The sequence below is a fragment of the Ahaetulla prasina genome, chromosome 1, assembly GCF_028640845.1.
Source record: "Ahaetulla prasina isolate Xishuangbanna chromosome 1, ASM2864084v1, whole genome shotgun sequence".
NCBI lineage: Eukaryota > Metazoa > Chordata > Lepidosauria > Squamata > Colubridae > Ahaetulla > Ahaetulla prasina.
Window position 1 is genome coordinate 285,288,141 of NC_080539.1, and position 12,129 is coordinate 285,300,269.

A 12,129-nucleotide genomic window follows, 5' to 3' on the forward strand; every position below is an offset into this window, starting at 1 on the left:
CGGTGTACCTCCCAGGTGGTCAATACCAGCCAGGAGGGACACGGGTCCAATAAACATGTGGTCGCGTTCAGCCTCCCCAGTATCCTGTCCTTGTCTTCAGAAACAACCATATCGAACTCTTCCCAGATAACATCCTCAAGACTTATCTCCGTCATCCTGCCTGAATCCACCCACTCAGAGTCCAAACCATCCCGAATCTGAGCGATTTTATCGTGCAGATATTGTCCAAAATTCTCAGCACCCCCTCCCAACGGGTCCTCCCGTGCTCCCAGATGGAGGAGGGAGCGGGTCACCCTAAACAGGGCGGCTGGATGATTCTCTGCCGATGCAATAAGAACGGAAAAATACTCACGTTTTGCCGCTCTTATCGACACTAAGTAGGTCTGAATATGAGACCTTACTAGTGTCCGGTCGGATTCAGAACGACTGGCCCTCCAACAACTCTCTAGGCATCTTTTCTGGCACTTCATCTCTCTCAGCTCTTCAGAATACCAAGGTGCCAGTTGAGACTGGCGCCGGGTCAGAGGCCGCAAAGGCACGACACGGTCCAAAGCCTCAGCGGCCGCCCTTTCCCAGGTGGCCACTAGTTCTTCAGCCGAGCCATGAGCTAAATCCTCAGGAAATGGCCCAAGCTCCATCAGAAACCTCTCTGGGTCCATCTGGCACCTGGGACAGAACCAGCTAGTCAGCTCCGTCTCCCTACGGTGGGGGTTGGCGGTTCAAAAGTCGAGTTGAAGGAGTGAATGATCTGACCATGACAGGGGTTTGGTAACTAGATCCCCTAATTCTAGATCATTCAACCACTGTCCAGAGACAAAAATCAGATTCAGAGTGTTTCCCCCAATGTGAGTGGGACCATTAACTAACTGGGTCAGGTCCAAGGCTGTCATGGAAGCCATGAACTCCCGAGCCACCACTGATGTTTCACCGACCGACGGCAGGTTGAAATCACCCATAACCATAAGTCTGGGGGTATCAACCCTCATCCCGGCTATCACATCCAGTAGCTCGGGCAGGGCTGCTGTCATGTAGCAAGGAGCCAGGTATGTAATCAACAAGCCCATCTGTACTCCTTGGCCCCACTTCACAAAGAGGGACTCACATCCGGCTATCTGAGGAATGGTGACCTCTCTCGGCTCAAGACCTTCTTTAATTATAACCGCCCCCCCCCACCCCTACCCTGGGCCCTCAGCTGATGGAATGCTCGGAATCCTGGTGGGCAGATTTCAACAAGGGACACCCCCCCTTCCACGCCCAACCAGGTCTCCGAAATGCCCATCAGGTCCGCATCCCCCTCTTGTATAAGATCAAAAATGAGGGGGGCTTTATTCACCACGGACCTGGCATTACATTTTTTTTTTTTGTTTACATTTATACCCCGCCCTTCTCCGAAGACTCAGGGCGGCTTACAGTGTATAAGGCAACATCAGCTGTAACATCAGCTGTAACATCAGCTGAAGGCCCAGCCTCTGAGGATTTAAGCCACGTTCAGGCCTGATATTGCAAGAAATTTCTTTGGAAGAAGCTTGGAAAATCAATACTCAGGATTCTGGAAACTATGCTTTCTCTTGTTTTTTGCACAATATAGCACTAAGCTTTTCTGCATCCATGCCTGGGTATTCTGAAACAAATCCTATTAGGTTGAAACCAATGGTGCCCTTCAGTTTTTGAAAAACAAATAACAAAAACAAATACCACTGCACATACACCAATTGCAGCGAGGCAAATAGCTTTGCAAGAGCTTACTAATCTTGTCCCCTACTTAAAGGAGCCTTCTAGTCATCTAATCCAGGGATGAAATGCTCCCGGTTTGGATTGGATTGCCGGATCCAGTAGCGATGATGGTGGGTGGTTCAGAGAACCAGTAGCAAAAAAAACCCTCCCCCCGATTCCCATGCCCATGCCCATGCCCAGCTGAGCTGCACGATCATCAGAGGGTTTTTTTTTTTAACTTTTAAAAGCATTTTTGTTTGGCCCAAAAAATGCTTTTAAAAGTAAAAAAAAAAGCCTCTGATGATTGCACGGCTCAGCTGGGATCGTCAGAACCCTTTAAAAGCATTTTTTTACAACCTCTTTGATCAAAGAGGTTGTAGGAAAAATGCTTTTAAAGGGTTCTGACAATCAGGCAACTTAGCTGGAATTGTCAGAACCCTTTAAAAGCATTTTTTACAACCTCTTCTGCTGAAGAGGTTGTAGAAAAATGCTTTTAAAAGTTAAAAAAAAAGTTGGCCACGCCCACCCAGTCACATTAACCCCCCCAGCAAGCCACATCCACAGAACCAGTAGTAACAAATTTTACATTTCACCCCGATCTAATCTAATATTACAATTAGATTTAAAGTAAAATGATTTACTGTGCTCTGAAGATTGGAACTTCACTTGTCCGCTATAATTGTAACTTTGTAACTGCACTTGTCAAAAATACCTCTTTTCAGAACCAGAAGGTTAGAAAAAATATTCCTGTCTCCACAGGCTGTGGTTGCAGCTTATCCAGGAAATCTAGTTAAGACCTGAACTATCATGCGTTCAAATAAAACTTCAACTTCTGGGCAGACTGCAATGCTTACGGCTAGGAATAGGACGGAAACCACAGTGTTGTACAAATAAATACATGTTATCCTAAGAAAGTAAGAGGAACACTCTGGAATACTTCATAACCAATCGTTGTATATGTGATGTACAATGACAATAAAGGCTATACTATACCACTATACTAAATTAATCAATGACCTGCTAAAGCCTGGTGGCATTACTTTGACTCTCCAAAATGTACTGATCAAAATCAAATTATTGCAGGCTTCTATCTTTTTTTGTGATTTGACATGCTAGAAGTAAATAAAAGCTGTTTTGTGAGATGGGCAGCTATATAAATTTGACAAATGAATAAACACTTACTTGCTACTTACAGAACATCTTTGGATCTAGCCAGAGTTCCATATTGCTCCCTTCTTGTTGACTTCTGCAATTTGTTACTGACCTGGTTGTTCTCCCATATCTTGAGCTAGGATGGTGGCTGAGCCTCTTTGATTTTTGGTTCCGATCACCTGTATTCTTTCTTAGACATGTATGTTGGCTTCTTTTAAATGGCATTTAAATTTTTAAACTGTAAAATGCCTAGAGTCGCTATGGAGCCAGGTAGCCTCAAAACTGAAATAATTAATTAATTGTACCTTGATGGAGGTATCTTTTCTTTTATGTACACTGACAGCAAATGCACCAAGACAAATTCCTTGTGTGTCCAATCACACTTGGCCAATAAATTCTATTCTATTCTATTCTATTCTATTCTATTCTATTCTATTCTATTCTATTCTATTCTATTTGCCAGTAATTAATAGCGGCATACAGAGACTAAGAAAGATGAACTCTTTTTGAATTTTGAAGGTGTTCCAAACAATTAAATTTCCACAAGCAACATTTCAAGTGAAATTATGACAAAATCCTTTCCTTGTGGACTTCGGTAATCGTATATCCTGCTGTTTCCTGTTCACTTCCTTTTTGGTTTTCAGGACATCCGACAGCTCCTTATTCACCCTGCTGGCTTTTTTATGAGCTCTCTTTATCTTTCCTTTGGATCACAATAGCCTGAAGTTGTTCTTCTGATAACATCTTGTTCTGTAGAGCAACTGTAGACTCATCCCTTTCATCCACTATTCCCATCTGTGTAGCTTCCTGAAATTTCAGAGTTTTTAAAAATTTCTTTTTGTTCTGATGTTCCTAGGCCCACTGTTGTGCTTCTCTGTGGGAAAACAGTTCTTATTTCTTACTGCAAAACTAGAACAATTGAGTGGCTCTTCCCCCCCCCCCAAGTTTCCAGTGCAAAAATGTTGGCCTTTAAGTATATAACATCTTGGCACTGTGATCTCAATCCAAGAACGTTCACCTACTTCAAAGCAGTAGTGGAATTCACATGTTTTTACTACCGGTTCTGTGGGCATGGTTTAGTGGGCATGGCAGGGGAAGGATATTGCAAAATCCCCATTCCCTGCCCACTTCTAGGGGAAGGATATTGCAAAATATCCATTCCCACCCCACACTGGGGCCAGCCAGAGGTGGTATTTGCTGGTTCTCCAAACTACTCAAAATTTCTGCTACCGTTTCTCTGAACTACTCAAAATTTCTGTTACCGGTTCTCCAGAACCTGTCAGAACCTGCTGGATTTCACCCCTGCTTCAAAGCACCCCTTTTACATATCCCCACTAAATTTATACAGGTACAAAAAATGGCAGGATGCATTCTTGCCCTTTTTAAAACTACAAATCTCATTGATTGCATCATAAAGCCTACATTTTGATCGACTGATACAGTTAGGACATTCTTTTACTCATATTTACTCATATAGCCATCTATGATAGTACTATTGGACCTCTCTCCCATTCAGCTTTCATGGGGTCTTTGAGTAAGATCCACTACACTTCACTCTAGTCTCTCATCACCTCTTTATCTGCAGTGGCAGCTTCCACACATTCTTGCTGCATTTTTAGCTGTAAAGATAAGAGCAGTGTTCAAATAAAAAATACATTTCAGTAATTGATATGTCTCCTTTTATCAGTTTCCCTTCACAAAGGAATGGAAAGTGTGGCTGAGTAAGCAAATGATGACATCATTACTACGTGCCTATTTTGTTTTTTCCAGAGCAGTAATGAGAATTGGGTCCCAAGTCCAAACTCCACTATTGTCCAGAAGGCAGGCAGACAACAACTGAGCAACTCGTGGTTATTCTTGCTATAAGTTCTTATTGCTATCAGTTCTTGCTTTCTGACATTTTTTGGCTAGGCAGGCAGGCAGGCAGGCCATAGTGAAGAAAAAGAACAGTATTTTTTGTTAAGGACTAATTCTGGACTGTGACTAGATAACCAACTGCTGGTAGCCCTAAAGAATATATACAGTACATACTGTAAAAAAATTCTTGGGACCTTTTCAGGAGATGCATTCCGATCAAAAAAGCTTTAATTGGGTCTATTATGCATGAACTAATACAGTGTATGGAATGTCAGAATCATAGGGCTGGAAGAGACCTTGGAGGTCTTCTATTCAACCTTCTGCCCTAGTCAGGAGTTCTTATTCCACTCTGGACAAATGGTTGAAAACCAGCAGTGATGGAGTGAGTACTCACAACTCCAGGAGTATTCACAACTCAAGGAGGCAAGCTGTTTCATTGACTAATTGTTCTCACCATCAGGAAATTTCTCCTTAATTCCAGGTTGGATCTCTCTCTGACTAGCTTCCACCCATTACTTCTTGTCCTGCCTTTGGGTGCTTTGAATAAATCGACTCTCCCTTCCCTGTGACAGACCTTCAAGTATTGGACGACAGCTCTTATGGCATGCCAAGCCTTCAGTCTGTTAAGCTAAACATACCCATTTCCCTTAGCTATTCATCATCCGATTTAGATTCCAGATCCCTTGTAAACTCTGCGCTCTTCTCTGCACTCTTTCCAGGGCCTCAGCATATTTCTTGTATCATGGTGACCAGAACTGCATACAGTATTCCAAGTGTGGCCTTACTAGTGCAGCGTAGAGCAGTACTATCACTATTTGTGTTCTTTATGCTATTCTTCCTTTAATACAATTTAGGATTGCATTGCTGGTTCATACTTAAGCAATGTTCCACCAAGACACCTAGATTCCTCTTACAGGTACTACTGTTGGGCAGGTATTGTCCATTCTGTACATATGTACAGTGTTTGTTTTTTCCTGTTTAAGTGCAGAATCTTACTTTTCTTACTATTGAACTGCATCTTGTTGAATAGAGTCCAATGCTCAAGTCTGTCAAGGTCCTTTTGAATTTTGAGTCTATCTTTCAAAGTGTTATAGTTCCCACCAGCTTAATGACATCTGCAAATATGATAAAACCCATTCAGATCCCACATCAAGGTAATTTATGAAGATGTTGAAGAGCACTGGGCCCAAGAAAGAATCTTGAGGTATCCCACTACATCTATGTAGATGTAATTCTGTTGGGTTGGTCAAATCAGTGAAACAGTGAACGAACAGTGAAAAAAATAAGGTTCTACATTTAGGCAAAAACAAAACAAAATGCACAGGTACCGTATATGTGGTACCTTGCTCAACAGTAGTACCTGTGAGAGGGATCTTGGAGTCTTAGTGGACAACCATTTAGATATGAGCCAGCAGTGTGTAGCAGCTGCCAAAAAAGCCAACACAGTTCTGGGTTGCATAAACAGACGGATAGAATCAAGATCACGTGAAGTGTTAGTGCCACTTTATAATGCCTTGGTAAGGCCACACTTGGAATACTGCATTCAGTTTTGGTCGCCGCAATGTAAAAAAGATGCTGAGACTCTAGAAAGAGTGCAGAGAAGAGCAACAAAGATGATTAGGAGACTGGAGGCTAAAACATATGAAGAAGGGTTGCAAGAACTCAGTATGTCTAGTTTAATGAAAAGAAGGACTAGGGGACACCTGATAGCAGTGTTCCAATATCTCAGGGGTTGCCACAAAGAAGAGGGAATCAAACTATTCTCCAAACACTTGAGGGTAGAACAAGAAGCAATGGGTGGAAACTGATCAAGGAAAGAAGCAACTTAGAACTAAGGAGAAATTTCCTGACAGAACAATTAATAAGTGGAACAACTTGCCTGCAGAAGTTGTGAATGCTCCAACACTGGAAATTTTTAAGAAAATGTTGGATAACCATCTGTCTGAGATGGTGTAGGGTTTCCTGCCTGGGCAGGGGGTTGGACTAGAAGGCTTCCAAGGTCTCCAACTCTGTTGTTTTTATTATTATAAATCCACAACACTATTGCAACTGAACTGGTGTTTTTCCATTATCCATGACAGTATTCAAGTAGCAGCTGCTATCCTGTTTGGCAATGATTTTTTTCTCCTGTATTCTAGGTTTCACACATTTATTAATGAGCTTTGAATATTTAAGATACAGTAATTACAAATGCCATTTCCTAAATATTAAGGTTTAAAGAAATTAACATTGTTAAACTATATCCTAGACATTTAGAATTTATCCATTTATAAACAGGGTTAAATACTGGATTATTTATGCCTGGATTAGTCAAAAAGTGTGATTATCCATTTCTGGAAGGAAATGTATGTTCTTTCAATAGAAAGACAATATCTCACATGTCTTATTGTACTGTGAGTTATACAGAGTATGTAGGTCAATATATATTCTCCCCTTACTAGAGAGATTGCCAGGGAGGACAGACAACTTTTATGTAGACTTTCTCCTCCAAGACTCAAATCCGGCTACTACAAGTGCAGTGGCAAAATTTTGTGTCGCTGCAATGTCCACAAGAAAAAAATTGGTTACCGAATTATAGATGTCAACTGATGCCAACCTTTTGGAGATATATATAACAGTTATGGGAAATATACATTTACACACATACTTGACGGCTTTCCACGCATGTAAATTAGGAAGTGACCCTATTGGTTGAGATCATGTATTTTAATTATAGGAATGGTATTATACACGATTGATGTCAGTAGTATTTTAATTTTAAGTTACATAACAGATAACTGGATTTTATCATAGATTTTCTCTGTTATGTATTATTTTATTCTTGAATTTTTAATTGTATATTTACTGAGTGTTTTTTATTTGTTCTGGCCTATGGCTGCAATAAACTGAAACTTGAACAACAGAAAGACAGATAATAAGATTCTTTCAGAGTTCAATTTGTTCTTTAAAAATATTTATTAATATTGGGAAATGTTAAGCTTCAGAGTTAATGACTGTAGGCTAGACAGAATTCCTGACATTTTGCCAGCAATAGTGGCTGGCATCTTCAGAAGCAAGGTTGTCCACTATGCAGGACACAAGCAACTAAATAAGGATTGATTGGGCTCCTGTATTTATAACCAGGTATTAGACGGTTTATTGGTCTTTAGTCAAGCTAGTTTCCAATTGGTGCAGCTTGGTGAGAGCTGGTCTCAGATTGGTTGTTGTGCCTAAACCTGATTGAAGCTCAATCCATGAAAGCTTCTACTAGAAAATTATTAAAATGCTTTAATGGAACAGAATATAGTTATTATTTTGTATGTAAGCAAGGGGGGCTTATTTTACACAAAGCTATGACCTAAAATATATTGCATCCATTGAACGGTTGAAACTCACCCAGTTTGCTGTTTCATTGCTCATTTCTTATTTTTTACCTCTTCTGAGTGGGTCCTGGTCTTTTCTTCATGTGTTTCTCATGCTACTAATGCCTGGGACAACTTCTTTTGGTTTATTACATTTTTATTTATAATAAACAAACAAAGTAGTAGTACTATTCCAGCATCCCCTTCATTTTCTCATCTAACCCATAAGTCATCACACTCTGGCACCCTAAGTAGTACTTAGCATATATTCCCTTAGTACAATCTATACTTGCTACTTAGCAAGCAGCAGTTGCAGCAAGTATCCTGTTTGTGAACTCAGTAAAAGTTTATTTTCCCAAAGAGCAAAAGTTAAGGGGGGGGAAATGCTACATTTATGAGTAATAAAACTATTAGTTAAAAGCTAGCTACATTTACTCAAAAATAGGTCCACTTTGCTTCTCACATTCCACTTTTCTACGGAGAGATACATATTTATTTATTTATTTATTTATCAAACTTATATACCGCACCATCTCCCGTAGGACTCAGGGCGGTTCACAGGCATATTAAAACAATATAAAAACAATATAATAAATAAACATTTAAAACCCAGTTAAAACTAAATATTATCATAGCCTGATCACTAAAATAGTAAAAACCAGTAAAACCCCATTAAAATTTAGCTAAAACATTTTGTTCTTAGGCTAGTCCCGCATGCTGAAATAATAGTCTTCAGTTCACGTCTGAAGGTCCGGAGGTCAGGGAGTTGTCGTAATCCTGGAGGAAGCTCGTTCCACAGGGCTGGTGCCGCCACAGAGAAGGCCCTCCCCCTGGGGGTCGCCAACCTACATTGTTTGGTCGACGGCACCCTGAGGAGGGCCACTCTGTGGGAGCGCACAGGTCGTTGGGAGGCAATCGGCGGCAGAAGGCGGTCTCGAAGGTATCCCGGTCCTAAGCCATATGAATTGTCAGTCCTTTTTGGAATTCTTCTTTGACACTTGATTGGTAAACTACATTATTTGTGCGTTTACCAAGGTGAACAAATTCATCCAAAGGTGACTTTCTAAGGCTCCCGAATTAACTGTAGCTATTTGTTAAGTAACCGGAGCAGCCGAACCTTGCTCACTCTGTAACACATTAACTGGTCAAGTAGTCTCTCCTCGCCTTTCTCCAAATTGCTAAACTCATGTTCTCCGAAAGTGCCTCGCAGAGGCTTCCAAGTTTTTTTCCGCACCCCCTTCATTTGTGCTCCCCATGCATAGAGGTTTCAAAGTATTTCTAGCAGGACCACCAGATTCTATAACAGCTTTGTTCCCTATGCCATCCGTCTGGTAAACTCGCAAGATTCATTTTTCTCGCCATGTACAATGGATACATGGGAACTAGACTTTGTTTTTCTGTGTCATATATGTCATATATATATATCTGACGGTTTACTACTGGTTCGCTGGCTGTCCATGTGCGCTTCGCATGCGCATGCAGCGTGCACCACGAACCAAATGTGAGATGTGTGCGCAGTGCATGCCAAAAGGAGGCATGGGGTAAATAGAACAGCACGTGGAAGGGCATGATCAGCTGTGGCGCGCAATCTTTTTTTTTACTTTTAAAAGCATTTTTTTTTAAAAAAAAAGCAGCAAGCGGGCGATTGGATGGGCATGGTGGGGGGGGGCAGGGATTTTTGCTACTGGTTCTCTGAACCACTCGTCATTGCTATTGGATTGGCTGATCCGGTCCAAACCGGGATTTCACCCTTTTTAATATATATGCATCATTTTATATTTATTTTGTCATGTTTATGTAGTGTATATTGGAGATGGTGAACTTTTGGAGTGCTACATACAACGAAATGTAATTTTAATGTATGCAGGTACGTTCAAAGTGACGAAGTTATTCTAAGTCTAAGCTATTCCCCTTATTATTGGCAACGGTGCTTTATTCAAAGAGGCAACTGGATTTTCTGGTGTGTTTTTTTTCTTTGAAGACGTTTCGTTTCTCATGCAAGAAACTTCTTCAGCTCCGACTGGATGGTGGGGGGGAAAAATTGGCAAGAAGCCAAGAGTCAAGCCTCCAGGGGCAGGTCTCGGTAAGGACTCCCTTGGGACCGTTGAAGACCGAAGGGGGGGGAAAGGAGGAGGAGGAAGGGGGGGGAAAACGTGGCCTTTCAATTAGTACTGCACACGTGTTGTTTATTTAGGAGAAGGACCTCCGTGTTTGACGGACCTACTTCTCAGCTATGCCCACACAGGGGGCTATGCTTTTCTCTTGTCCCTCAAAGAGAGAGAGAGAGAGAGAGACCGCGACTAGCTTCGTCTTTCAGCTCTCAGGAGGAGACACGAACCTACCGCCGGTGCCCTAAAACCAACTCACCCCACCCCACCCCACCCAAAAAAAAAAAAAAATCTAGTCTGGCTTCGCTGAGGGAACGGAGTAACCTCCCCTCCGCCTTCCAGGGCGAGACGAAGGCCCCGCCGCGCTGCATTGTGGTCCACGCCGTTGTATATTGAAGCCGCAAAGGCTGTCGGGAACCACGGGAGGCGGCGGCCAAACTCTCGAGCGGCGGCCGAGGGCCCGGCTGGAAACAGGCAAACCCCCCTCCCCCTACATCGCCTCCTGGAGCTTCTCAAGCCTTCCCTGCAGCGCTTTCCCGGGCCCAGTACACCGTCGCCGCCGCCTCCGCTGCCGCCGTCCGTCGTTGGGGACTCGGAAGAGCCTTTCGGGAACATCTCCGAATTTAGCTACCTCGGATGGGGATGTGGAGGCAGGAGGCGGAGGTACCTGGGCAGAGAAGGCCGAAGTTGAGAGCGAGAAACGGAGCGCAAAAGTCCTCTCTGGCGCGGTGGGTCCCCTGAGGCCTCTGAATAAGCAGCCCTCCGACCCAGGAAAGTCTTGGCGCGGCTTCCCGGTGGAGGTGCGTGTGTTGTGCGCTGGGGGCCGAAACTCCGAAGAGGTTCGCTCGGGGTGCTTCACCCCGGTCCTCGCAACTTTTTCTCGGCTTTCTGGTGCTAGTTTTAACTCTTCCTGCCTCGTGAAGGTGGCGGCGCGGAGAGCTCCTCCTGCCTCCCCGTGGAAGAACGGAAGGATAATGGTTGGCACCCTCATCCCAAGGACGGTCTTCGGATCTTGGCTCTGCTTTTGAAGCTTTCCTTTCGCAGCAACGTCCCCTCACCCCACCCCCAAAAAAAGAGGAATTATAAATGCACGGGAGAAGACACGGAAACTTAAGAGGCGGAAGAGAGGAGTGTCTTCTAGTGCCTCCGTGAGAACTGTAACAGCTTCAGCTACTTCTTTTCGTTGTTGTTGTTGTTGTTGTTGTTGTTGTTGAAGTACATGCCTTTGTGACCTAAAGTAAGATTTCTACATCATGCACAATTTGCCGGCCCAAAGACGTTGAGAAAGCATTCGGAAAGCATTTTTTTCCCCCCTTCCCCACATAACTTCTCGCCTTTGGGGAAAAAAATAAAGACTTGTGGACCAGGCTTCGATTAAGGGAGCTGAGTATAACATACGTTGTTTTAACCTTTTGCTTACTGTGGGGAAAACTAGATTAATTGATCCTCCTGTTGGCTTATCTTTTGTTAGGAAGATTACTTATTGCCTTGTGTGACTACCCAAGGTGGGGATTATTTAATGAATGAACATTGTAGTCAGGGTGGATGGCTGCTCTACCATTTCAAATGCTTTTGGAAATTGTTATGCAAACTTGCTGAAAAAAGCTGATATCGTTGGGAAAAATTGATCTCTCTTGATAAATCTCTTTTATCAAACAAGGTAAGTGAATCGATTGAAGCTTGCGTATTAAACACATCATAATTATGAGGTGTGACGGATTACTAGAATAAAATAATAAAGGAGTCCATTCCGAATATGCTATGTCAGTGTTGGTTACATTGTTTAGTTTTAAATGATTAAACTCATTCCCGTTTTATTATATAGCTTTTAAAATATCAACTCAAATTCGAATGGAGAAAATTGTTTACGTTTAGCTCAATAATTACAAACTGTAAAGGATAAAAAACTTTGAAACAAATTTGGTGGCCTTTAATAAAGAGGAGCTGTTTCCCTTTTT

The 12,129-nt window shown here is 42.4% G+C and overlaps 1 protein-coding gene across 2 annotated transcripts in view; it reads left to right on the forward strand.

The window, feature by feature from the left end:
* Positions 1-10,555: 10,555 nt before the first annotated feature.
* The window catches only part of PPFIA1 (PTPRF interacting protein alpha 1), a 54,030-nt gene continuing 52,456 nt past the window's right edge, over positions 10,556-12,129 (forward strand). The window contains exon 1 of one of the 2 annotated variants that reach the window (XM_058161527.1): positions 10,556-11,831. The gene's annotated coding sequence lies outside the window, so the exon portion shown is untranslated. The remainder of the gene's footprint in view (positions 11,832-12,129) is intronic. The other variant, XM_058161532.1, reaches the window with a different exon arrangement.